Consider the following 27,477-nt stretch of genomic DNA (forward strand, 5'->3'; position numbering starts at 1 on the left):
GAGCTCACTGTGAAGTGTGGGGACGCCCTCTGGGCGTGTGGGAGAGCAAGCCCAAGTTCTGAGCATCCGTCCCGCGCAGGGGCCGGGGCACAGCAGAGCTCACTGGGAAATGTGGGGACGCCCTCTGGGCGTGTGGGAGAGCAAGCCCAAGTTCTGAGCATCCGTCCCCGCGCTGGGCCAGGGCCCAGGCCCTCCCTCGTGGGCTCCCCGAGGGTACCGGGGCCACCCCACTGGGGGGGACCACACGCCCTCTGAACCTGAGAGAACTGACCGGGCCCCCACCCACCCACCTCAAGGGCCAGGTACCCACATGGAAAGGTCTCTGGTGCGCGAGTGCCTGCCTTTGTCGTCCGAGGCCATTAGGGCCGGAATTTCTCATGGGAAAAGTAACGCTTTGGCTGCATAAAAGGCCGGTGGTAGGGGGTGGGGGGGCGCAGCGCGGCCCGGCGGTTCAGGGGCGACCGGCCTAGGGCTGTTTGAAGTCCACTGTTATCTGGGCCGGGGCTGTTTGGCTTCTGCGGGGCATAAACAGGGTGATTGAAGTGGGAGGCTGTGTCTTTCCGGAGGACAAAAGTCCCCTTGCTAATTGCCACATCAAATGATTAGGAACCCCCCAGTGGAAGCCCTCAAATGACTGTGAACACACACCGCAGCCCGAAGGCCGCAGGGGCGCCCCCACCCCAGGCTGCAGCCCTGCCCCCCCAACCCCCGGATTAGGTTTCTCGCGAGGGTGGAGGTACAGGAAGGTTCCGCTTCCCTGCCAGCCTGCTATGCCAGCCCCCCCTGGCCGCAGCCCCCCATTGTCTCCAGCCGCCCAGCCAGCGCGCGGGCTGCCCTGCACAAAGCCCCCCAGGACCGCGGGGCGGAGGCCCTCTCCCCTGGTCACGCCCCGGTGACAGGGTGCCAGCTCCCAGGCTGAGCCCCACACTGCCCGAAAAGGGACTGTCAGTCTCAGCACCTTCAAAGGGGCCATCACAGAACAGAAGTGACACCAGAGCCAGAGGACCAGCCCCCACCTGTCACCCCTCTGGCTCTGTGCTGTCCTGACTGGTGGGGGCAGGGGACACTGCCGTTCAGTGGCCAGCACCCTTCACTGCCTTCTTCCTGGTCGGTCTGGACCCTTGATCAAAACTGAGGACAGACTTTACTGAATGCTCCCAATGTCCCCACGCTTGACACCAAGCGGACAGCCCTCCCCCCCCATGCCTCGATCAACCCTGTCAGGTGGAATTGGAATTTTCACCCCTACTTTATCGATGGGGAAACTGAGGCTCGGGGGAGGTCCAGTGCCTTGGTCCAGGATGTGCTCTCCCTCTGTGCTCTAGGGTGGCAGGGGAGAGACCCTTGTCACCCAAGGGTGCCAACTACCTCCTGGCTGAACCAGCATTCATTCAATGTCAGGGTTGGGTGGGGACCGGGGATGAGGGGCACACACAACACCCAGGGGCCCCGCGAGTGACACTCCCTTGTCCCAGGCTGCTCACCTGCTGTGGCCTGATATCTATTTCTATTCGAGTAGTGCCGGCTTCCCCGGGGCTAGCTCCACCCACGCCCGGGGGCCCAATGACAGTCTGATGAGGGAGACGAGATAATGGCAGAAATGAGTGAGAGAGAAGAGCCCTAGAGGACAGGACATAACCTGCCTCACTGAAGGAAGGAGCTAGCCAGGTGAGGTGGATGAGTAGGGTTGCTGTATGTGCAAAGGTCCTGTGGCAGCAGAGTGTGGTTGCAGCTGGAGCCCAGTGAGAAAGGGTAACAGCTGAGAGCCAAGCACAGCAGGAGGTGGGGCAGCTGCCAAGGGCCCTGCGGCCCCCGGGCTAGGAGTTTTGGTCTCAGAGCGATGAGTTGTTAGCTGGTTGGGTAATAAATACATCAGGACCCCACTTCCAAATGCCCACCCTGTTGTGCGGTGAGCCCAGCTCTTAGCTTCTCCCAAGAAGTGCCAGGTGGGGAGGTGCTGAGCACCTGCTGTGTGTGGAGAGGGGTAGCCCACAGGTCAGGGGAGGAGGAAGACTAGCAGGAAGGTCCCCGGGTCCGGCAGGATCTCTTCTGGTTACGTACTGCAAAGACTGTTCTCTCACCAGAGCCGGGCACCAATCTCCTGCACCAGGCGGAGCAGAGCGTAGCTGGCTCTGGGGTGTGGACGTGGACCGCAAGGCCTGCCCGTGGCAGGGAGGTCAGGCCGGGAGCCCGGTCACTCCAGCGTCAACGTCATCCTGTCGTCGGCCTCACTGGTGGGGCAGCTGGGACTGGGGCTCCCAGGACCAGGTGGTCAGCACAGACTCTCCCACCAGATGTGAGCCCTTCAGAACCCCGGATGAGCCACTTTCTGTCCCCCAAAACTCAGTCTTTGGTGCTTTAAAAGAAGCACTTCAAAACTAGGTTGCCAGCGACCACCGGAAGGTGTTTCTTTGGGCCCGGGCTGGGTAGCTCCTTTGATTAGAGCAGCGTCTTGATACGCCGAGGTTGTGGGTTCGATCCCCTGTCAGGGTGCATGCAGAAAGGTGTTTCTTTGGCAGGAGGGTCTGTTTCCCAGATGAAACATCAAGTGGATAAAGCAGAGAAAACTGAGGGCGCACTGGGGGCAGGGGAGGGTCCGGATGCCCTCCCCGCCGGGCCGTGGCTGCCCCAGCCCCTCGTGTTCCTCCCTGGCGACCCCCCCGCCCCAGCATATGAGAAACACAGATATTGCCTCGAGCTCTAACGGCTCCAGGACTCTGCCGGGAAGCAGGTCAGCCCTGAGCAGAGCGCTGTGGTTAGGACCCACCCTAGTGACCTCATTTTACCCGTAGCACCCCTTTAGAGTTCCTGTTTTCAAACAGGATCGCATCTCGAAGCTCCAGGGATCGAGACGCCAAAATAGGAATTTGGATGGGGACACACAGTTCACCCCACAAAGCCAGTGAATTCCCAAGGTATGCCCCTGGAGCTGACCCCATCAGGGAGGAGGGCTGAGGGACGGGGCTGCCGTGAGGCGTTGTCCTGGGGTGGGGACAGGGTAGGGGTGAGAGAATAAGGTACCAGGTCCCGGGTTGGCACCAAGTGGCCTGAGGGCTTGGTGCCCGTGTTTGCCTTTGCGGAAGGGGCGACGGACGGCGTGGCTGGGCCACCCTGGGTTCTTGCCAGGGTGCAGCGGGCTAAGGAGAGGAGGCAGGATCCTTCATCGTATTCATTAGCGTCTGGGAAACGCCCATGGCAGGAGAGCCAAGTGGTCATCATCGCAGCCAAGCTGCCCCCTTCCTGACCTCCCTCCCACGTGACAGTTCTGAGCCCAGAGCCTTGGCGGGGTGTCCCGGGACAGCAGACATTGAGGATTGGCGCTGGCTCAGGCCTTCACATACCGCACGCCACATGTATGATCTCCTCTGAGCCCCGCGGAAGAAGCCCCCGTGGTACAGGCAGTGAGGCTACGCACCGTGCCTAGGGGTAGGGTCTCCGGCTGCTGGTGCAGGGCGAGCGGCCTTCCGGGGTTCACGCTGCCAGTGTGATTTATGGGGGGGGGAGATTCTGGAGGGGAGGGGCACTGCTCTAGAGGGGGCCCCACAGGACGGGGTCCCCCCGGCACCGGGGAGCAGTCCACGGTCGGCAAGATGGCAGGCGCATGCGCGTGGGTCTTATCTGCGCAGAGGAGATGACCAGCTCGGCCCCGCTGGGTGCGTTTTTAACTCCGAAGGGCCCACCACGCTGGAGTGCAGTGGGCCTTCCCTTCCGGCAGGCATCCGTGTCCCGGCGGCCAGGAGGGGCTTTCCTCCTGCAGGGGGCTCCGGCTGCCAGGCCACCAGGCAGTGGAAAGAACTTATTTTAAGAAAATGGGATACCACCTACCTACCACTTAGCAAGGAATCCGGGCTAATTGCGAAGCGTTCTCAGTCGCTTTATTTAGCTATTTATTAAACTGGCTCAAGCTGGAAGTGATGGCTGGGCCAGCCCGCCCCCTCCAGCCCCCCCCCTTAATGTGCGGGTCCTGGGGGCAGCCAGGGCAGTTCCGGCCTGATGCCCTCGCTCGCTCGGACACAGCTCGGAGCTCCAGGGCCAGGAACGCACGGTCTGCCGCTCGCAGGCCCGGCTGCCGCCCTAAAGGCCCCCGCCCGCAGAGCCCACACCTGGGCCCCCACCGGCACGGTGGGTGTGACTGAGTCTCTCCCTGGACACCAGCTCGGCCACACAGCTCTGAGCAGGCTGGTCCCCAGCAGCACGCCCCAGGACCCTCCCGGCCCCAGGTGTCCTCTGCACATCACCCCCTGTTGGCTTTGGGGCTCCTTCCACAATTTGAACCGGCACCCAGGTGGTCTCAGACCCAGAGGGCTGTGTGGGGACTCCGGTCCTGTCCCACGATGGAGAGAAACACTCTGCCCCCGCCAAGGGACCCTGCCAGGTGCTGTCACCTGCTCACACGCACCCTGAATGCCAGCATCGGGAAGCCGGCTGACAACAGGTATGGCGAGGGCCCGGGGAGGGGAGCCCAGAGCCTCGCACCCTCCCGGAGGGCTGGGAAACGGTGAACTGCTGTGGAAACAGCCCGGAAGCCCCTCCGACGGGTACACCTGGAGCAACTGTACGGTCCGGCAATCCTGTTCCTAGAAATAAGAACACAGGTCCACTCAGAACTCATCCACGAGTGCTCACAGCAGCCTAATCCAACAGAGCCCCAAAGGAGACGGCCCCCTCGCCCCCCAGCTAATAAAGGAGAAGCGAAATGTGGTCCATCCACGCCACGGGGTACCACGGAGCCACAAGAGGGGAACCAAGGCCTGACTCGCTACAGCACGAAGGAGCCTTAGACATTCTGCTCCCTGAGGGGGGCCGGACAGAAGACCGGGCAGATCTGTAACAGAAGGCAGCCCGGGGCCGGCAGGGAGGAGGGAACGAGACCCAGTGGGTTAGAGCATCGGCCCAAAGCAGAGCACTAAGAGGTCGCCGGTTCGATTCCCAGTCAGGGCACATACAGGAGCAGATCCACGTTCCTGCCTCTCTCTCTTCCCCTTTCCCTCTGGCTGAATCAATCAATAAAAAATTAAAAATAAGGCCCTGGCCAGTTGGCTCAGTAGTAGAGCGTCGGCCTGGCGTGTGGAAGTCCCGGGTTAGATTCCTGGCCAGGGCACACAGGAGAGGCGCCCATCTGCTTCTCCACCCCTCCCCCTCTCCTTCCTCTCTGTCTCTTCCCCTCCCGCAGCCGAGGCTCCATTGGAGCAAAAGATGGCCCGGGCGCTGGGGATGGCTCCGTGGCTTCTGCCTCAGGTGCTAGAGTGGCTCTGGTCGCGACAGAGCGACGCCCCGGAGGGGCAGAGCATCGCCCCCTGGTGGGCAGAGCATCGCCCCCTGGTGGGCGTGCGGGTGGATCCCGGTCGGGCGCATGCGGGAGTCTGTCTAACTGCCTCCCCGTTTCCAGCTTCAGAAAAATACAAAAAATAAATAAATAAAATTAAAAATAAAAGAAGGATCTGGGGCCCCAGGCCGCTCACTCACATGCTGCTTATGTCTGACAGGGGCCCACCCAGAACCAGGACTGAACCCAGTCTCCTGGGGGAACGGGGTTAGACTGGAAGCGCCGGCTGGGCTGGCGCTGGAGAAAGGGCCGGCAGAGGTCTCAACCTAGAACCCAGAGCTCTGCCCGGGTGCGGCCACATTGAACCCCGAGTCCTCTGAGGTCTGCTCTCCCGGGTCCTCACCCACCCTCTCACTGCCATGAGGAGGTGTCAGGGGTGGGGGGAGGCTGGTCCTCCATGGAAGGGTCCCTGTTGGGGCCCCTCAGCCTATCAGAGCCCAGCGGTACCCTTGCCACGTGCTCATCCAGCCATGTGCAGCTGTCCCCGGCCACCCCCGCCCCGCCCGGCCACTTCCGGGGGACCTGCTGTGTTCCAAGGCTGGCTGTGGGGCTGGGGACACCGAGCTGAGCAAACACCAATGAGGCCTCTCCCCCAGGGGCCCAGAGTTCAGCTGGGAGGATAGATGTTGATCAAATCCTGAGATCCGGGCTGTGAGAGACTTGGGAGGGGGCGGCCAGGCAGGGAGATCTGGGAGGACCTGCCCGGGGAGGTGATAATTGAGCTGGGGAGGGTGTTGGTGGGGGGGGCAGAGCAGGGCCCTATGTGTGTGTGGTAGCGGGTGGGCATGGGGGGGGATGAGGAGGAGGTCAGATGCTGCAGGAGCAGCCAGGACTCTGAGCCTGAGAGAAGGCTCTGGAAAGCTCCAAGCTGGTGGGGTTGTGACCCAGGCTACTTCCTTCTGGAAAGACCACTCGGGCTGTCCCTGTGGAGACCTGCTGGGAGGCAGGGGGCCTCCATGAATACCCAGGGGCTGCCCCCTCCCTGCAGGGGTGGGGCCTGCCATCCCCGCCTGGTGGCCACTCCCCAGGCCAGCCACCTTTGAGCATATCCTGACAGCTGGCTCCCAGTGACCTCCCTCCTGCTGGCCAGTCTGCCGTGTGGTGTGGTGACCCGCAGAGAGGGACACACCCCAACACGGGGCTCCAAAAGGTGCCAACTCCACCACCTCCAGGGGCCGGGAACCCCCTGGCCGAAGGCTGCCAGGCTGCCCCGCCCATCATAAACACATTCCGGCTTCTCCTCGCCCTGTTCAGTGACCTGCAACCAGGTGTGAATTGGGCCTAGTCAGGGACAAAATGACTTTGATGAGCCAAATGGCATTTTCCTTGAGGCAGGCGCTGGTATGGCCCCGTCACCCAGGCATGGTGTCCTGTGGAGACTCGGGCCCAAGAAGGGGCTAGAAGGGTTTTCCTGGGTTTGTTTTTTTTATGAACTTCCTATGCCTTGTGATCAGGGTAGCTGTGACCCTGGACAGCCCCCTCCCCAGGCCCGGCCCCTCACCGGGCAGAGAGAGTAGGGTCTGCCTTCCTGGAGGGGCGGCTTAGAAAGAGAGGGGACAGCACTCTCGCAAGGACCGAAATGTTTGTTAAAAACAATAGTGACAGCCCGACGGTGCTGCATCTTCAGGTCTCAGGAGAAGCCAGGAAGCTGCGGGTCCCAGCCTCTCCCGTGGCTGAGGTCACGGGCAGGTCCAGCCTCATCTGTTCCGTGGGGGGTGAGCTGGCCCAGCCCTTATCCTGAGCAGGTCGGGTGCCGTGGGGTGGGTGGGCAGGTCTGTGCTTGCCCGTTTCACAGATGGAAAAGCCAAGGCCTCGGAGATAAGAGGACCAGCTGCTCTCCTCCTCTTCCCACCGAGAGTGCTCCCTCCCTGTCTGCGAGGGTTCTCGTCCACTGTGGGCCCTGCAGAAAGGGAGGGGGAACGGGCTACTTTGGGTGGTTTTGAACTGACAGTCCATCCAGGACTGTCCTTATTCCCCTTACCGCCCCCCCACGGCAGCCGGCCGTGATCTTTCCACACCCACGTGTCTCGGCCCTGCCCACCGCCCCTCCCCTCTGGCCTTCCAGGCCCACCTGGTGGTGCCAGGGTGCCCCTCCAGCCCCCGGGAAGGCCAGCTCCTCTGGCCAGATCTCAGGACGGGGCTCCTGCCGGCCCGGCCTTTCCTTAGAGGTGTCAGACGATGCCTGTGCGGATCCGTGGCACACCCACATGGCCCTGTGAGCGCTATCACCCCCAACCAGCTCAGGGCCGATTCACCACAGACCCAGCACAGAACTCCAGCTGCCAGGGGGTAGAGGCGTGCTCTCTGAGGGCTCCTGGGTGGCCCCAGAAGCCATCCGTTCCTGCTGGCTGTGGTCACCAGGGCTGCCCTGACCACAAGGCTAGCTCAGATGGCACAGAGCCTCTAGAGCAGCCTTGGTGCTCAAGCAGAGACAGCATGCCCAAGAATCCACCTGAGCCACCGAGTTAGACATGACAACCTAGCTGCCCCCCCATATTCCAGAGACTTCCACCCCCCCACGCCGAGCCACCGAGTTAGACATGACAACCTAGCCCCCCCCGTATTCCAGAGACTTCCACCCCCCCCACGCCCTGAGCCACCGAGTTAGACATGACAACTTAGCTGCCCCCCCATAGTCCAGAGACTTCCACCCCCCCACGCCGAGCCACCGAGTTAGACATGACAACCTAGCCCCCCCCGTATTCCAGAGACTTCCACCCCCCCCACGCCCTGAGCCACCGAGTTAGACATGACAACCTAGCTGCCCCCCCATAGTCCAGAGATGTCCACCCCCCAACGCTCTGAGCCACCAAGTTAGACATGACAACCGAGCTCCCCCCCATATTCCAGAGACTTCCACCCCCCCACGCCGAGCCACCGAGTTAGACATGACAACCTAGCCCCCCCATATTCCAGAGACTTCCACCCCCCCACGCTCTGAGCCACCGAGTTAGACATGACAACCTAGCTCCCCCATATTCCAGAGACTTCCACCCCCCCACGCCCTGAGCCACCGAGTTAGACATGACAACCTAGCCCCCCCATATTCCAGAGACTTCCACCCCCCCATGCCCTGAGCCACCGAGTTAGACATGACAACCTAGCCCCCCCATATTCCAGAGACTTCCACCCCCCCATGCCCTGAGCCACCGAGTTAGACATGACAACTTAGCCCCCCACCCCCGTATTCCAGAGACTTCCACCACCACCCCCACGCTTGGCTAATGCAGGAACACAAGGATAAGAGGCCACTGTGTGAACAGCTTCCCCAGAGTCTGGGGTTCTCGTTCAGGGCCACAGTGGTGGGTGGCAGGGGAGGTAGGGACCAGCGGCCACTCTCCGGAAGGCACCGAGGACCCTGGCCCCGGGGAAGGGATGAGGCCGGCCACCAGGGCTTTCTTCTCAGCACCCCCACCTCCCACCCCCGGGTGTCCATTCCTCAACCAAATGGTTTTGATTTTACAGGAAGCAGAGCAAGGGGCTAATCTGAGTTTAATTTTTGAAGCCAGGCCTTTGATTTAATACTTATTCATTTAAGTAATTAATGCCTCGGAGTCTGGGGTCAGAATGCATCCCAGTTCAGCTCGCCTCTCTCCGTCCACCCAGACACAGACCTCACAGCACTTGGGGCCTCCAAACCATTAATTTATCCCAACCGGGGCATTCCAAGGCCGGGGCTGGCGGCACAGAGGACTTTGCAGAGTTCTCCTCAGTCCACGCTGAATCCCCACGGCCACGGGCTCGACCTCGGGGACCCCGATGCACGCGCCTCCCTCCTTCCCTCCCTTCCTCCCTCCCTGGAAAGATCTACCCAGAGCTGGTCCTCTTCCCAGGTGGGGCGTGGGCACACAAGGTTCCGGGCTTGGAGACCTTTGTTTTCAAACCCAAATCGAATTCAATCAACAAACATTGGTGACTCGCCAATGGTCTGCTAAGCACGAGGTGGATCTCGGAGCGGGCAGTGCTTGTGCCCGGGAGAGAGCCGTCACCAGGTCTGCAGGTGGGGTCTCTGAGCCCCGGCGAGGGCGCGCATCTCAGGTGTGAGCGACCTGCGGGCGGGACAGGAAGTACAGGAGAAGCTGCGGACACACACACACACACACACACACACACACACGTGAGGTGGGTGGGAGGAAGGTCAGCAGGCGTGTGTGGGGGGGGGCATGCTGCACCCAGGCTGAGTTCAGAGGTTGTCTCCGGAGAGAGATGCTGGAAGGCTTGTCCTATGTGAGTTCTCAGGAGGAGGACACGATATTTCTCTCTCTCTCTCCTCTCTCTCCTCTCTCTCTCTCTCCTCTCTCCTCTCTCTCTCTCTCTCTCTCCCCTCTCTCTCTCTCCTCTCTCTCTCTCTCCTCTCTCTCCTCTCTCTCTCTCTCCTCTCTCTCTCTCTCCCCTCTCTCTCTCCTCTCTCTCTCTCTCTCTCCCCTCTCTCTCTCTCCTCTCTCTCTCTCTCTCCAAAAGCACAGAGTGAACCTCCCCCCGGACTTCACCTCCAGCACTGCCTGTCTGCCCCTCCTTCATGTTCCAGCCCCGTTCTCATTCTCTCTCGCCCCACGCACTGCTAGCAAACAGGACCATGGCCCCAGCCCAGGGGAGCCCCCGGGGGCACGGTCGCAGGCAGGGCAGGGCTGTCGACAATGGCGGATCCTGCAGACAGGGAAACGGAGTGCTGGCCGACCCCGGATGGTGCGGGCAGTGTCAGCCTCGAGACAACCCCCCTTTCAGGGAGCCCCGTGCTTGGAGATCGTAGTCAGTGAAGCCCTAACACCAGGGCGGGTTCTTGGGTGCCTGTACTGTTCCAGCACCCAGAGCTTTCAACAAACTCTCCCAGGGGCCGGTCACTCCCCAAACCCCTGGCCCCCTGACCACGTGTAAGAATATAAGATTATGCATACGTGCACATCTGCATATGTGAGCACACAGGCCCAGGCAGACATGCGCACACAGACAGTACCACACAGGCAAGCACACGCATGTATGTACACGCAGCCACACACAGGTGCACATGTGCACAAACACCCCACGTGTGCAGAGACGCATAAACAAACATATGCACACGCTGCACACACCTACGTACTCACACAGGTGCACCTAGCCTCATGGAACCTGGGGAAGGCCCCTGGGGTTGTCACTCAGGGTGCAGATAAAGGAGACCAAACCCACAAACCCCACAAAAGACCGCCATCTTGTGGCGGCCGCTGGATCAGGCAGGAGACACATGGCCTTCTCTTTCCTTTCTGGACAGTTTGTCCCAGGCCATTTTGAGGGCGGGCTGACACCAAGCGTGACCCCAGGCTGTATGGGACCCTGGGGCCGGTGCTCAGCCACCTTCTTATTTGGGAACAGTTGGGTGCTCCATCTGGAGCCACCTGCCTTTCCTCCCCACTGTTCCACACTGGTCCCGGAAGGGCTTGGGGCCCCCTGGGCACCTGGGGACTTAGGAAGCCACCTCCTCCCCACCCCAGCTCCACTGGCCTGTGAAATGGGACCATTACACTGATACATACTAACCTGTATCTACAGCCGAGCGGTCCTAACTTGAGCCTGAAGAAGCCAGGCCCACCTGGGGGTCTCCCCCAGGCTGGTTAGAGATTAGCTGAACACAGGCACCAGGGGCTCCCTGGCCCGTCTGCAGAGCACCTGGCAGCTTGGGAGAAACGCAGGATGTCGAAGCCTCCAGACCTGTTGGGCGCCGGGGATGTGGGCAGTGTCCCCGAACGCCCCGCGGCCCCCTTCACCTCCTCCAGCCCCGCTGCCCCCCGGACACCCTGAGCTCTGCGGCAGGGACTCCGTTCTCTATCCCTGTCCCCAACCCCCAGCCCCCAGCCCACTGGGATGAGAGCTCCTAACTATTCAGTGGACAAATGACCAAGAAGCCCGAATGGCGGGGCAAGAAGGCATCTCTCCGGCCGGCCCTTCCCCGGGCGCCTGTGAGACAGGAGCCTGGACCCATCCGCGCTCCGCCCCTGGCTTTCGGCGGAAGGGGGTGTGCAAAGCCGGTGTCAGGCCTGCCTGTGCGCACACTCGGCTGGCAGAGAGGGGCGAGGGCCCCGCTCCGAGACGGCTGCCTGGGTGACTCTGGGCTCTGTCCCTCACCAGATTGGTAGCGGTCCCCGGCGCATTCGTCCACAAAGCGGGAACCGTGACAGAACTGCCGGAGTCGTTGCAAGGATTCAGAGAGAGTCAAATCCGGCCCAGGGCTCCGCCCGGCAGAGGGTATACAGTAAGTGCACAGGAAACCAGGGAGCAGCACACTATTGTCCAGCTGCCTTCCTAAGGCTAAGCACAGTCCACTCTGGGCTTTCTCTCCGGGGTCGGGAGGGGGGTCCTCTCGGAGAGGACAAAAGGAGCCCCACCGTGGGCCTGACGCGTGCGCTCTTGCGACCGGGGGACCCGGTTTCAAAGGCATCGGAGGTGGGAACAGCTTCGCGCATTTCCATAATTCTCTCCACACCAATTAATCTTTCACCGCGGCTCCGTGCGCGCGCGTGCATCCTGCGGCGGCTGGATTCCCTCCCTGGGAGAGCCCGGCACGCTCAAGGCTCCGAGGGGTTTTCTTGTCTGGCATCGTGTTAATTTCCCCTGAGTCTCCCTTGGAAAGGGGTTTTAGAACAAGACATGGAGCTTGGCAGAAAGCTGACGTCTGAAACGGCCCCTCCCTGGCGTGGAGAAGGAGGGGTCATGACATTCGCTAATTGCCAATCGAGTGCTAATGGGAGCTTGGGGGAGAAGTTTCCGTGGGCCTGGCCCGCGCAGGTGCCCTGGACGGAGATGCACCGGTGGGCACGTGGAGCTCCGCCTTTGGACCCAAGGAGAGAAAGGACAGGGGGAAAGTCAGAGTGCAGCAGGAGGCTTGTGTCCTAGAGCCAGCGCTGCTACACCTTGTCTGGGCGGCTGAGAGCCAGACCCTCTCTTCCCCGGGTGTCTGCGAGACGGCCCCCACCCCCTGCGCCTGCCCCAGCCCCCAGCCCCTGGTTTTCGGCTGAAGGCTCTCCCTTCTCCCTAGTCAGAGGTTGTCAGAGCCAATGTTATGGGCCTCAGAATCCTATAGCCAAATGTCCCCGCCAGGATCCCCAAGGGGACCCGCCCCGGTCATCTGCCGGCCAGGGGACTTGTGGATGCAGAGATAAAACAGAGCCTTCAGAGCTCACATGCAGACTTGGCCTTTAAAAGTACAGGATGTGCCGTGTTTGGTCCAGAAGGGCCGGCGGCCCCAGCGGCTGTGCCCACGGAAGGCGGAGGCGAAGGTGTTGGGGGTTCCTGGGGCCCTGTGCACACTCCCTCAGCCTCCACTTCAAGTAAACTGCTGTGTAACGGGGTTGGGGGCTCGCTCTGCACGTGTGGTCTGCCTGTCCCTGCACACACACACCCCCCGGTCTGCCTGTCCCTGCACACACACACACCTCGGTCTGCCTGTCCCTGCACACACACACACCCCGGCCACACTGTGCCCTGAGGTATCCCCCCTCTGGGAATTGGGGGAACTGCTGGGGGGTGAAATAGCCTAGGCCTCAACCCTCTCCATCCTAGTGAACGGGCAACCACGAGGATGCAGGCTCCTCGGGTCCAGTTTCAAACTCCTCCGGCGACTCGCCGCCGTGGTCGTGGTGACGACGCCCGAGACGGCGAGTGCAAACGGGTGCCCCGTTCGCCCAGAGCTCTGTACTTCTGCTGCAGAGCGTGTGCGCCGCGTCCCCAGGAGACGGCTGGCGGCCTTGCAGGGTTCTCCGGTGGCCATGACTCTCTCTGGTAGCCCCCCCCACACCCTGCAGTCCTCACCAGCAGCTCAAAAAAACCCCCCAAACAAACCACAAGTCCCATAAAAAGAGCTCACCTCTGCCTTTCAAAACTTCTCGGGGCCCCTCCATGCAGACCTCAGCCCCTACGCCCTCTCCCAAACAGAACGTCCCTGCTGGGAGCTGGACAGCAGAAGCCCATTACGTGCTGATCTAGGGGGGTCCTCGGGGGAGGCAGCCTCGGCAAGAGTGCCCAGTGCCCCTCTCTCATTGCAGGTGGCCCCACCTTTGCCTCCACCAGCACCAGCCACGCCTGGCACGGCTCCAAGGGCAACGTGAGACCCCTCCCTAAGAGCCCAGCCCCTCCTGCTACCTACATCACCCTCCCCTCTCCACCCTGACAGTTCCCTCCAGAGAGCCAGGGTTCGGGGGGGGGGGGAGGAACGTGCCTAATTGCCAAGGAGAAGCGGTTCCGGCTCATTATGCCGGCTAACGAGAGGGAGAGCCCCAGGAACAAAGCAGAGGACGGACATTCTTAGCTTCCCCTGGGGACCCCGTTTCCGCGAGTCTCTGAAATTAGCAGAATCACAGCTGTACCAATAACAGACACAGTATCCACCACGATCAGGCACCCCCTGCACACCGAGCTCGGTGCAGGCACTACATCCTGCGGAATCTTCTGGAATCCCCTCAACAGCGTGAGGAAGCAGGCTTGCTATCGCCCCGATTTAACACACACTCGGGCTCTGAGAGCTTCAACTGTCTTTCCAAGGTTACCCAAGATCACCCACCGAGATAATAACCAATGCGTTTATCTTTGGTTACCATCCTGATATCGAAGACCAAACCAGCTGCCCCTCCCGCAGTGGGCCCCCCCCAGTCCTCACGCCCGCCCCGAGCCCCACCCAGGCAGGGGTGCGAGAGGAGGCCCACCGGCTGAGCAGCGTGGGGTCCCGGGCACCGGGTGGCTCTGTCCCTGAGAGTTCAAGCTGATAACACGTGAGAGCAGTCACATCATAAGCGGCTCTGTGATTGTTCTGTCTGGTCCGGATAATAAACCATCTCTCAGCCAGAGGGTGTCCCATCTTGGTTCAGTGCCCGACTCCAGCCTTGTCCCCGCCCGAGACAGGGCCCTGGTGCCCTTGTCAGGAAAGCACGTGAGGGGGCACCCCGGCCACAGGAAGGTGCAGCCTCCCGGGGAGGTTAATGACTTGATGTGGGTCACGGTGTCCTTCCCGAAGGGGACACTGCCTGCTTTATCTCGGGCATGGCATTCTTTGGGCAACCAACCCAGATCCGCGGCCATAAACGGTGGCCTTTGCGCACCAGCAACTGCTGTCCCCTGGGTGCCGACCGCGGGCTGGGTTTGTTTGTTTGTTGGGAGTATTTTTAGCTTGCACTCTGTCACCCCGGGGATCGCTGACTGTCCTTGTTAACCCTCCGTCCCAAGAGAAAGGAAACAAAGAAACATGCATGCCGCTTGAATACCGAGGTAATTTCCGGGCAACGCTGAGGCTGCCGAGGTCAAGCTTCTGCTGGTGACCACCCTGCCACTGCTGGCACACGGTACGTAGCCTCCCAGGGCATGGGCGTGTGAGCTGACCCGGGCTGGCCAGAGGCCAGGGTCAAGGTGTCCATCCAGGAATCCACGGACGGTCCGGACGCAGAGAGGGTCTGTTCTTCGGAGAAGACCCCTGGCTTCCTCATTGCCCAGTGAGGTCCCAACCCTGCTCCTGGCTCCCCTGGGCCTCAGTTTCCACATTCATAAACATGTATTATCATTATCGCCGCCATTGCTGTTGTTAGTTCTGAAGACTCGTGTCAATCAGGGCTGTGGCTGAGGCAGACGGCCCACCCCAGGGCCATCGACGGTGGCATCCCTGCTCACATCCCAACCAGGAGCCCTCACAGAAGCTGGCGAGAGAGGGGGAATGGGAGGGGTGTGGACGGGAGCTGCGGCCTTAGGTCGACGGCCACCCAGTGTCCCCACGGCTCAGCAGGAATCCACCGGCTCCACACTCCCATCTGTCCCTGGCTCCTCCCCCTGGCTGAACCCAGCTGGAAGCCGGAAGCCTGCAGCTGGTGACCAGCGAGCCTCCTGGGGCTGAGAAATGGGGGGGGGGGACCAGCAGAGGATCGCCAGCACGGCGTAGGCCTGGGGACACTCTTGTGCCTGGGGGCTGCCCCTCTGGGACACCCCAAGCTCTGCAGCCAAGGAGGACCCTGGGCCTGGTTCTGGGGAGGCTGGAGCCTGGTGGGCAAGCGCTCACCCCCACTGCCTGACATGGCTCACTTATTGTGATGGTTCGTTTCATTGGCCAGGCTGCCGATCGTCTGGTCAAACACCCGTCCAGGTGTTGCTGCGAAGGTGTTGTATGATGAACAGCTGCCATCAGTCAGCATTAAGTAAAGGAGATGGGCCTCCGTGGTGAGCGTGAGGCTCATCCAGTTTGTCGGAGGCCAAAAGAGCAAAAACACTGAGATTTCCTAGGGAAGGAGTGTCCCGCCTCAAGGCTCGTTAGGCGGAAACCCTGCCTGAGTCTCCAGCCGCCCGCTGGCCTGGCCCACAGAGTGCGTATGGGCCAGTTCCTTAACATACATCTTTCTCCTTGTCTGCCAGGCATGGAGCCCCGCTGGTGAATAGCGCAGACTGGCCCCTGCCTCATGGAGCACGCCATCCGATGGACGGGTCTAGCGAACATCCGGCCATCGTGGTCCTTGCACCTGCCCAGACCAGACTAATGTATATTCTGGTTTTGGGGGGAGAGGGACGGAAAACTGTGTAAGTGTAAATTATGTCACGCTGATTGATAGTGTTGCGGTACAAGTCTTGTATTAGCAGAGCCACTTCAGCTTTGTTACAGTTTCTGTAAGGCGTGATGTATCTTTTCCTGTCTTTTTATTTGGAAACTACTTATATTTAAAGTGAGTTTCTTATACACAGCATCTATTTGGGTTTGGGTTTTTTATTCACAACTGAAAATCTCTGCCGTTCAATCGGGGTATTTTAGTCATTTACATTTAATGTAATCATCAACATAGTTGGGTTTGCATCTATCACCTTGCTATTGCTTTCTGTGGGGTGTCTGTCTGTTCTTTGTTCCTCTCCCCCCTTTCCTTCTCCTTTTGAATTAACTGAGGACTTTTTTATGATTTCATTTTTATCTCCTTTGCTGCGTGATTACCTATCACTCCTTGTTTTGTACGTGAGTGGTTGCTTTACAGTCTGTTATATGTATCTGAAACTTTTCCCGATCCACTTTCATATGCTGTTGTGTCCCTTCATTAGTATAAGAATTGTACAGGGTATATTTCTAGTCTGTCTCTCCTTTATGCTCCTGGTGCCCTCCGTGTTACTTATCCATATGTTAGAAAAATAGCGTTACACTATTATCTTTGCTTATATCATTAATTAATTTTAAAAGGTGTTTAAATAATCAGGAACCATTTATATGTCTTATTCACAATGTATACTTTTTTTTTTTCCCTGCAGTTATCATTTCTGATGCTTGTTACCTCACTATATAGATTCAGCCGTCTAGCTGGTATCACTTCCTTTCTGCCTAAAGAACTTCTTTGAACATTTTTTATTGGAGGGTAGGTCTATGGGTGGTGAATTCTTCCAGCTTTTGTTTACCCAAGAAAGTCTTTATTTCATTTTCATTTTTCAAAAACAAACAAGCAAACAAAGCCATCTTTGCTAAGCGGAGAACACCAGGCAGCTTTACGATGCCACCGCGCCGTCCTGTCACGCAAACCATTTCGGGAGGAAGAACCCGCTGTCTCGCCGGCCTCTGCCTCCCTGCACGCAGACTCTCTTGTCTCTGTCAGATTGACGATGTTCTCTCTACGACTGGTTCTGAGCAGTTTGATGACGGTGCGTTTTTTGTTTGTTTTTTTCCGTTTGGTATAGTTTCTTTCCCGTTTCTTCTTCTTGGGGTTCACCAAGCTTCTTGGGTCTGTGGCTCTATTCACTTATTTATCTTTTTAATCAACTTAGGACAATTTTTAGTCATCGCTTTTTCAGATTTTTTTTTCTCTTTTCCTCCCCGTTTTTTCTTGCTTTTGGGGACTTTTATTATATTATATATATTACATAATACATATATAAATATATATAATATATGTGTATGTATATAAAATTAAGCATTCCAAGCCGCTAAGGTTGGGGATAATTTATTACACAGTGATGGATAACCTGTGTCCATTCTGGGTCCGTTTCATTTTCTTGGCTTTTTTCTTGTCATTTTGAGCCACAGTGTCCTTCCTTGTATGACTGGCAATTTTTGGTTGGATACCTGGCATTGTGAATGTTATGCTGCTAGGCGCCAAATTTTTTTTTTTTTAATTCCTATGAATAGTCTTTGAGTGTGGGTGTAGTTACGTTACTTGTATGTAGTCACGTTGGATCATTTTGGGTCTTGCTTTTGGAATGTTTAGATGGGATCAGCGCAATGTTTACCCCTAGAGCTAATTGGACCCCATTTGCTCTCCCAGGGAGGGACAGGGGCTGGTGCCACCCCACACGACTGTCAGACCTGCTTGATCAGACACGCACGTGCCGTGGCCCGAGGAGAGAGCCAGGAGAGGCGGCCCAGGCACCTCCTCTGGCCGCTGAAACCGTTTCCTGCTGCTTTTCTGAAAGTTGTTAATGACCCCCGCGAGCCAGGACAGCCTGGACCTGTGCCATCCACGATGGCGGCCACTCCTCCACCGTGGCTGTGGAGCGCTGACCTGTGGCAAGTCCAAAGGGAGACAGACACACGTGCGGTGAGCGTCAGACACGCCCTGGTCTCGCCCTGAGTATGCCCGCGGGACTGGGAAGCACCTGCTCATGGTGTTCTAATGTCAGTCGCACGTCTGAATGATAGCATGCTGGATGGATGGGGTTCAGTAGAATATGTTATTTAAACGAACTCTACCTGCTTTGTTTCGCTATTTTTCTTTTTAATGTGGCTCGTAGAGAAGGTAACATTGGCCTGTGGTTCCCACTTGGTTTCCATTGGGCAGCAGACCAGTTACTCAGGTAAGCCCTGGGAGAGGAAAGAAGAGAAATAGCCCCTTGTCCCCAGTCTGGGCACTTCCTGCCTGGGTCTCTGCCCCCCACCACACCCCCTGCCACCCCTGGTCAGGTGGCAATAACCACAAGCTCACCAGAGCGACCGCGCAGAGCTGGATCGGAGTCGGGGCTGGCTCTGAGGTGGCTCGTGGGGATCAGTGACCTGCAGGGCATGCCCCTGGCCACCACCGCGGTGCCCGGAAGCCCCGCTGAGTCACAGGAACGAGGCATTCCTGGGCCAAACTACCAGGAAACTCCTTTCCTGGCTGGATGCCCTGTTGGATGGTCTAGTTAAAAAATAACCCTTAAAAAAAATAAATAACCCTTCAGTCCCATCTCCCGGGAACTCAGACCTGGGTGGGTGGGTGGGTAGGTGGGGGGCCCACACGTGCCCAATAGAGGGGGTGGGAGTTATTACAAGATGCTTTAAAAATCTGACTGCCTTAGGAAAATAACCAGGTAAAAAGTAGCAATCATTTTTATTCTCACCGAAAATGTGCCACGTTAGCCTGTGTTATTTCCTGCTGGTCTTTCTAAAAATGTATTTACTCTCTCTCCATAAATCATAGTAAAATGACAGCTGTCAGGCTGAGTGGGCCCCTGAGGAATGGGGGGTGGGAGGAGGCTCCCCTTCACGGCAGCGACTGTGCCCTCAGCCTCCTCTAGTGGGCGCCCTTGAGAAATAGGCCCAGAGAAACTGAACCCCATGAAGGGCCTTATTTCCCTTAGGGATGCTGATGGGTGGGGCGGGGTGGGGATGTGGAGGGTCATCACCCAATCAGGTTCCACATGCGCAGGGGGGAGGAGCCTGGGGCGCCGGTCCCCGTGAACTGACGACTGCGGGGCCTTGGTCAAGTCATGTTTCCTCTCTGGCCTCAGTTTCCTCTCTTCAAGACGGGGGCAGCCACTCCTGCCTTGAAGGATGTCGGGAGGAGTCCTCTTCCTCTGTTCCGTGCGCGGCGGGGGCCAGGCTGCGGCCACGGCCGTGTCGTGGCTGAAGTCCCGTGTGCCCGTGTCGCAGACTGGTCACCCAAGGGCCCGGTGGGGACTCTCCCTCCCTGATAACCACCCACCCCACCCCCTTATCTTGTCCACTTCCCTTTTGGGGAAAAAAATGCAAAGAGGAGGAAATGCTGGTTCCGGGTGGATCCAGGGCGCCCCCAGGGGCGATGTTAGTCAGAGGGCTCACCCCCACCCACCCCGCCCCAGACTCCGAACCTCTAGGCAGGGGACCCAGAACCCGCTGCATCATGAAAGCCTGGGGTTCTGAGGCACGCTAGCTTGCGCACCACCAGAGGCATGTGGGTGACGAATGCGGCTCAGGTGGGAGGACCACCACCCTTACTCAGTGCTGCCTGGCAAACACTGGCCCGCAGTCATCTCAAAACCGGGCCGGGGTGCGGAGAGATTCGCAGTGCCAGGCACCCCACCCCCAGCTCCTCACATGCCTCTCACGTCGTGGATGGGGCCTCTTTCCCTCGGCCTCAACCCGAGAGGTTCCGCCCTCTCCCGCCCCGGTCCCCTGACTGACCTGCGGGGGACCCCCTGCCCCGCCCTGTCCCTGCTCGAGGAATGTGCCATGCCCGGGCAGGCTGGCCATGGGACGGGGTGTGTTCCTGACTCTGAGGTCAGGGGGTGCCCTCTTTCCTGGGGCTTTGGGGGAAACATGGCGTGAGGGGGAGCATGCTGTCCTTCCCCAGGACTGGGAGGAGGGAGATGCCAGCCTAGACTTGCTTCACACAGATGACAGGGGTGGGGACGACTGCCCAGGGTGACAGCAGAAACCAGACTGAGACCCACAGAGACCTCGGTCACATGTTGAGCTGCTAGGCCAAGGTATCCTCAGCCACACTTTAGAGGGGCTGCTTCCTTTGCAACCAAGTCAAAAACAAACAAACAAACCCGAACACAAAGCCCCCTGGGCCTGAGCCCTCTGCCTGGAGAGGTCCCCGCAGATGTCACCAGCTTTCAGGAGGCCTCTTCCCCGGCCCAACCCCCACCCAGAGGCCTGCTGTGGGCCCCATTTCCCCTTGTCCCCAACCCCCTGGTCCCCGTCCCTGTCCCCGACAAAGGGGCCAGCCCAGGAAGCCCACCTCTGTCCTCTTATCTTTCAGAAGCCCCGCTGGGCACTGCTCCGCCCTGTGCATGGTACTAGACCAAAACGAGGGGCCCAGACAGCTCTCTTCAGCTTATCTGGTCATAAAGGTCTATCTTATCTCCAGCCGCCCTCACTGCCAGTCACTGGTTTATGCTTTTATGAGGGCAGTTTGCCTCTTCTGGGGAGGTGGCAGCAATCTCCGAAGGCGCCTGGCGGTGAGGATGGCCGAGAGTGCTTCCCTATAAAGGTCCGGGCCCTGTGCCAGCCCTGCCTCAGCAGCTGCACGGGCCCTGTAGGGACCCAGGGTCACCGGCCCAGAAGTGGAAGCAGAGCCGACTCTGAGGTCAGGGGGTGGCAGAAGGAACAGCCTCTAGGAGGGAGACTCTGGGGTGTCCCAACCCCCCAGGCCTCTTCTTATATCACCCTTTGGTTTCCTGCCCCTCAAGGTGCACCTGGGTCCTGACAGCCTGGTCTCTACCCTCCAGCCTGCAGGGTGAATGCTTCCACCGGCTCCCAGCCTCAGTTTCCTCCCCCGTCAAATGAGCTCCCACCGCAAAGTGACTATGGGGAACCACAGGTGGTGGTAGCATCCAGGGCCCTGTAAACCCACTGGAGGGGTCTGACCCAAGTGATATCCTTCATAGAAGGTTCCACAACCTGGATCCCTGACCCCTCCCCGAAAGATGCTCAGGGCCAGGCTGAGCCCCAGGTGTGCGTGCTGCCAGGTGAGGGGTTCCAACCTCAGCCCCTGGATTCTTTCATTCAACAAACGGATTTGTGGGACACGCAGGGCTGCTGGGGACACAACCGAGATCGAATCAGACACAGCCCCTACACTCTACGGGGGTAAACAGACAATAAGCATGACAAGTAAGTAGAACCTGTGGTCCATTTTATGGTGATGAGAGCCCAGCCGGAAACTTGTGAAGGGGATGGGGATGGGCATGTCTGGGGCAAGGAGGGAGCCGCAGTTTTTAATCAGGTGGTCAGGGACATCTCACCAGGAAGGGGACATCCGACTCGAAAGAGATGGGAAGCGAGGCCCTGGCCGGTTGGCTCAGCGGTAGAGCGTCGGCCTAGCGTGCGGAGGACCCGGGTTCGATTCCCGGCCAGGGCACATAGGAGAAGCGCCCATTTGCTTCTCCACCCCTCTGCCGCGCCTTCCTCTCTGTCTCTCTCTTCCCCTCCCGCAGCCAGGGCTCCATTGGAGCAGAGATGGCCCGGGCGCTGGGGATGGCTCTGTGGCCTCTGCCCCAGGCGCTAGAGTGGCTCTGGTCGCAACATGGCGACACCCAGGAGGGTCGCAACATGGTGACACCCAGGATGGGCAGAGCATCGCCCCCTGGTGGACAGAGCGTCGCCCCTGGTGGGCGTGCCGGGTGGATCCTGGTCGGGCGCATGCGGGAGTCTGTCTGACTGTCTCTCCCTGTTTCTAGCTTCAGAAAAATGCAAAAAAAAACAAAAAAAAAAACAACAAAAAAAAAGATGGGAAGCGAGACATGGAGATCTTGGGAAGAGTGGTCCAGAAAGAGGTCACAGCTTGTGCAAAGGGCCTGGGGCAGGAGCCTGGTGTATACAGAGGACAGCCAGAGGACTGGAGGTGAGGCCTCAGGGAGAAGGTCAGGAGAAGAACCCAGAAGTACAGGGCTGGCATGTGAACTTGGCTTTGACTCGAGTGGGATGGACCTTTGGGCATGTTGAGTCCAAGAGAGATGATGATCTACCTGCTTTTTGAAAGACTCACTGGCTGAGTGGACAGTAAAACTCGCTACCGAGTGGACAGTGGACTGAAGGGGCAGACCAGGTAGCCGGCTCTGGCACAGTCCAGGTGCGAGCGGCTGGTATTGGGGCAAAACAGCTGGCAGAGAAGGTGGTGTGAGGGGGGCACGCTGGTCTCCACAGGGCGTGGAGCGGGCTCTGCGGCTGGACAGGCGGCTGGACAGGGAGGCGCGTGCAGCACCGAGCCCCCCCCCCACAGGGGTCAGCACCGATCTGCGCACCACGCGCGCCCTCGACTCACGGATCCTTTCTCCCAAAGAGGTGCAAGCATCCCCACTTTCAGGATGGGGAAACTGAGGCAACGAGCGGCTGCAGAGCTGAAACTCGAATCCAGAGCCTGTGCCCGTAGCCACAAAGCAGCCCCAGCTGGGCACCGTGATCGCTGCGGTGCCCTGTGTGCCTGTGCTCAGCAGTCTTACCTAGTGGCGGCATTTCTGTCCGCACCTCATGTTAAGACGCAGGGGGGTCAGCCACAATCCACGCAGAACACTCCCTCCCCGCCCCCTGCCCCATCAAAGGCTGGTCGCCGCCCCTCCCTAGGGTGAGCGTGTGGGTCGAGGTCTGAAAATGGTCTGTAAAGGGCCAGGAGGGAAGACGTTGGACCTCGCAGCCCACAGGGTCCTGTGGCATCTACTCCACTTCCTGCCTTGTCAGGAGAAAACCACCCCGGAGCCCACGCGTGGGCGTCTGTCTGCCAAGAACAGTCGGGGCCGGAGCTGACTTGGAACTCCGAATCATTTCCGTGTGCTGTGGAACCGACTTCTCCTTCTGTGCTCCCTCTGTCCTCCCTCTGCCTTCCTCACTCATTTGGAAGTGCCAACGCTGGTCTTCACTGGCGGGCTGGACTAAAGCGGGCGGTGGGCAGCGTTCACCCAAGGGTTTGCCCACCGGATGGAGGTTCTCGCCCAAGCTGGGCCATCGCCTGAGAGGCAGAGGCTGGTGTTAATTAATGACGCTGGCAGGACGGCCCAGCTGTGGGCAGCCCGGGCAAGTTCCCTTCGCTCTGCTGCGGGCTCCTTCTGCGGGTGGGGGCGTGTAAGTGGGCACACGGCTGACCTCCAGCCAGAGGTACCTAAGGGGCTGAGGTCAGGCCTGGGTCCCCGCCCACTGGCCCCTCCTCCTTCCACAGCCCCTCACTGCTTGTCCCTGACAATGACCTCCTGGGGCATTGGTTCCTTTCTGGATGTTATTGATTACTTACAGGGTGCCATCTCACAGACCTTGTCTCATTTCCTCTCCCTCCGGCTCTGTGACTGGCACGTGTGACGCAGGGTGTTCAACGGGCTGCGTCTGCAAGGGAGGGGATGGATGAGAAAGAAGAAAACGAAAAGAGAAAGTATTTTTAAAGTGTTCCCCCAAAAAACCAAAATTGCACACACAAACACAAACGATCCTGCAATAGAGTGTATCGGGTGACTGTGCTTTCATCCTGGATTTCGCGTGAGGCGTTGAGCTGGTGTGAATCGTGTCCTTCCCTCCCCCACAAGAAGCGTCACATGCACACTCTTCGAGAAGCGCGTTGTTCGATGATGTCGTGGTGCGAACGCCGCAGGGCGCGCACACACAAACCTACGCGCATGGCCTGCTGCACACCCGGCCTGCGTGGTGCACCCATTGTTCCTGGGCTGCGGGCCTGCACAGCGGGTTACCGCGCGGAAGGACTGCGGGTGCGCGTAACACAGCCGGGAGTATCTGTGTATCTGAACATATCCGAGCAGAGGAAACGTACAGCTGAAATACAGTATCAAGGGTAAAATGATACATCCGCTCATGACTTCACCCCGGAACCCCGGAACAAACATGGCTTTGACGTAAGACCCCGGTGTAGGCGTAAGGATCTCGAGATGCGATCAGCCTGGATTGGGGTGGGCCACAGATCCAGCGAGTGACCTTATCAGAGACGAGAAGGAAAAGAACGCTCAGGGACACAGGGGAGGCCCTGTGAAGGTGGAGGCAGAGAGCGGAGGGACACGGCCACACGCCCAGGGAGCTGGCGGAGGCAGAGAGGACCTTCCTCCGGAGCCCACCGGGGGCGCACGCCCTGAGAAAACTTGATATTGGACGTCTGACCTCCAGAACTGTTGAGAAGATACATTTCTGATGCTTTTAATCCAGCCAGTATGTGGTCACCGATCACAGCCACACCGGAACATTACACGGGGGTCGTGCACCATAATCCCCACTTTGAGGCCAGAGCTGGGTGGGCCCATTTCACAGGTGGGGGAAACAGAGGTTCCACAGAGTAGGTGTTGCCAGGTAATTCGCAAGGGCCACCAGCTCCACCGCTCAGCAGGCTGGGCGGGCAGCAGGTGGCATGTGCCCGGGTGAGGAAGAGGTGGCCCAGACTTAGAATCCCCCAGTCCGGGCAGGTCTGGTCATCCCCCTGAGTTCCTGGCTCTTCATTGGAAAGTTCCAGATAGCTCAGGATTTCCAGGGGAGGGAACCAGGTGCCCATCTGAATGCCCACGTTAATCAGCAAGCCCTAACCGGTACACAATGCCAAGTCCTTGACCTTCAAGGATGCAGAAAGTTGTCACAAAAGCCTCAGGAGTCAGATAACACCATCGCCCCATTCAACAGGGGAGGCAGCTGAGGCACGAGACATGAAGATTTTGCTGGTTGTTGACAGAGGCAGCCTCAGGTGCAAAATTGTCAAGGGTGAGCCCGGATGGACCTTTGTCTGGGAGCAGAGAGGCTGGGCAACCAAGCCTCTTCCAGAGGGTCCCCGAAGGCAGGCTGGGGGGTGACCAGGTGTAGCCCCTCAGGCCCTCCCCTGACACCCGCCAGGAGCCCCGGGCTCTGAGCCGGCAGGTGCAGCTTCCCAGGTAAGGCCCGAGGCTCAGACGGTGTGCACATGGAACGCCGCTCTGCTCCAGGGCTGATGGGGCGGGGGGGGGGGGGGGGGGCTGCCGTGCTGGGAGGGGGGAAAGCATCCCAGCGTAGCCGGGGACAGCTGTGAGCAGTGCCGGGGTCCCACACCAGGGCTCCTCCTGAGTCAGGCCAGGGCTGTCTTCAAGCGGCGGTGGATCCAGAGGGTTTGGGGAGACTCAGCGCTCACACAGGCCACCCCCTGGGGCTGCAGCTAGGGCTACCCACCCCCTCTCTCCATCCAGGAGCCTGGGGGCCCCGCTTGTCCTCATTCACACTTCTTATTCTAGAGGGTGCCCGGGGGCCACCAGCCTGGAGTACAGAGCCCCTGCAGACAGCCCCCTGCTCCTCTCCCTTCCCTTCTCCTACTCCTGCCTCCAGGGGTCTCTGCTGTCCCCAGTGCACCATGATGCTGAGGGCCTGCTCCCTCTGCTCTGGGGGCAGCAGGGGCCAGGGCCTCGAGGGAGAATCGGTTCTCCCCTCGACAGTGGGGGTGAGGCTGGCACCTGCCCCCGTGGGCCTTGCCAGCAGGAAGGCCGTCCGCCCAGGGCACTCAGCCCAGCAGGGCAAGGCCAGCAGGACCGTCCATCCTTCCACCTGCTCCCACATCCACCCTCAAAGGACTGGTGGCACCAGGGGTGTGACAGTGGAGCCCACGTCCCCCGCCTGCCTAACAGTGGGGAGCAGATGGAGCCAGTGCAGAGACTGGACGTCACCAGCCCCTGGACAGCACTGGAGGGGCTGGCGGGACAGAGGCCGCGTCTCAAGGAGCCGGGGAGCCAGGAGACCCGGGTTCTGCCTTTCTGTGCCGGGGGCTGGAGCAGATGAATGAAGGGAGAGAGAGAAGGCATCTCCCCTGTGGCCTCGAGTGGGTCAGAAAGGCCGGGGTGCAGGAGTCAGGTGAGCTGGGGAGACGGGATCAGTGGAGAGCACCGAGCCAGCAAGGTGGGCGTGATCCTGGGAGCGCCCCCCAGCAGACGGGCAGGGAACGGGGCAGCAGGGAGGAACCCTGGCCCTCCGAGCCTGGATTGGGGAGGGAGGCGCCTCCCTCTGAGCTCCCAGTCTCTTCGGCTCTGGGCACTTCCCTTCGGACACATCCCTCTTCTCCACCTGACTGCAGGGACTGCTAGCCTGTTCCTCAGGGGCCACACCGAGAGTCCAGTCATCCTGCCCAGAGGGAGGAACCTGGCCCTCTGAAGGCTGGTCCCCAGGCAGGCACTGCCCCCTGGAGGGCCTTCGCAGGAACCGCGTGAGCAGAGGTCCAGCTCAGGCCAAGAGCCGGCTGATCCGGAAAAAAACGTTCTCTAGGGCTTCCGTGCCAGCGGACAGCCCACTGGAATCTCTGTTTCCTGGGGGTGAGGGTGTCAGCTGCTGCCCAGGACACGTCCCGGTGGGCACCCAAGGCCCCCTCACCTGCCAGGGGCCCTCAAAGAACTCTGTGGATCTCCTGAAACCCCAAGAGGCGCCCAAACCGCACCCTCTGTACACCCCCTGGGCCAGGCGGGGGGGGGGGAGGCAGAGAGCATCACCGCCCTGAAGCCCCCCCCACAGCACCAGCCCACCCATGCCCGCTGGATGGGGACCCGGGGCTGCGCCCTGAGGACATGCTCAGGTGTGGGGCGTGGGCTGGACGCGCACCTGGGCTGGCACACACACGCATACTGCAGAGAAGGTGGCGGTTACTACACAGGACTGAGCCCCACATCTCTGTGACCACCCGCCTCAACCTCCCGCCTGGCCCCCTGCAGCGGGGCAGCAGCGTCCAGGCCGGGCCCAGTCTGCCAGCCTGGCCCCCCAGGTCCCCTCACCGGGGACACAAGGGTCTCAAAGTGCGAGTGGCTGGGCCCATCCGCCAAGCTGAGAAGCCCGTAGCAGGAGCACAGCGCCCCACAGTTTACAAGGCACCTGCCCCGGGCTCTCCTCTGAGCCGCACACCCGCTTAGGGCCCGGGATGGCTGCCTCTCCTGCTGGGTGGGGCCAGGTTTGGAATTTCCTGTGGCTCCTCACCTTGGCACAGTGTCCCCGGCCAGGCTGTGCCAGGCTGGGAAGTCTCTCTGCAGGTTCCACACCCACCTGCACCTGGGATTTTATTCCCGTGAAAGTCAGCTGCCAGGGGAGTGCGGTTGAAGCTCCAACTCCTTCACTTCCGTCCGGGGTCAACGATCCTTAGCTGGTGAGATCTTATCTGGTGTCCTTGCAGGGTAATGGAGCTGGCCCCAGCCAGCCCGGGAGGCCCAGGCGGGGGATCCACGGAGCCTAGGATCGGCCCAGGGGGCAGGGCCTTCCGCCTCGGGCCTGCCTCTGTCCCTTTCCTGGGATAGACTGCTGCCCTGCCTGTCACCCTGCCGGGCCTGTCGCCCTGCCCGGTCTGACAGTCACCCTGCCTGCTCTCTGCAGCACTGGAGATGGCCGGTAGTGAAAGGCAGTTAGAAAGGAAATTAGAAAGAGAGCAGAGGGGGGGCGGGATGAGGACTCCAGGGCCTGAGATACTACAGCCCTCGGTTACACAAGCTGGCTCGGAGCTTCCTAGCAGCCAAGGGAAAAGGGAAAGAGGTTGAATGAAGGTGCAGGAGGTACAGGAGACTGGGCGCCTAGAACCTCCCCCAGAAGT

The 27,477-nt window shown here is 59.8% G+C and overlaps 2 long non-coding RNA genes across 3 annotated transcripts; one reads left to right on the forward strand and one right to left on the reverse strand.

Annotated features, from left to right (window-relative positions):
- Positions 1–14,310: 14,310 nt before the first annotated feature.
- On the forward strand, positions 14,311–17,979 carry LOC136320933 (uncharacterized). Its single transcript, XR_010728389.1, has 4 exons — positions 14,311–14,628; positions 15,683–15,844; positions 16,556–16,939; positions 17,560–17,979. It is a non-coding gene; the product is annotated as an uncharacterized lncRNA (long non-coding RNA).
- A 3,753-nt stretch (positions 17,980–21,732) lies between these two features.
- LOC136320934 (uncharacterized) lies at positions 21,733–27,174 on the reverse strand. 2 transcript variants are annotated; one of them, XR_010728391.1, is made up of 3 exons: positions 26,940–27,174; positions 23,200–23,288; positions 21,733–22,920 (listed from the first exon to the last, which is right to left on the reverse strand). It is a non-coding gene; the product is annotated as an uncharacterized lncRNA (long non-coding RNA). The 2 variants fall into 2 exon arrangements; XR_010728390.1 differs by lacking the exon at positions 26,940–27,174 and adding an exon at positions 23,378–23,682.
- Positions 27,175–27,477: the final 303 nt, after the last annotated feature.

The sequence above is a fragment of the Saccopteryx bilineata genome, chromosome 1 (genome assembly GCF_036850765.1).
Source record: "Saccopteryx bilineata isolate mSacBil1 chromosome 1, mSacBil1_pri_phased_curated, whole genome shotgun sequence".
Lineage (NCBI taxonomy): Eukaryota > Metazoa > Chordata > Mammalia > Chiroptera > Emballonuridae > Saccopteryx > Saccopteryx bilineata.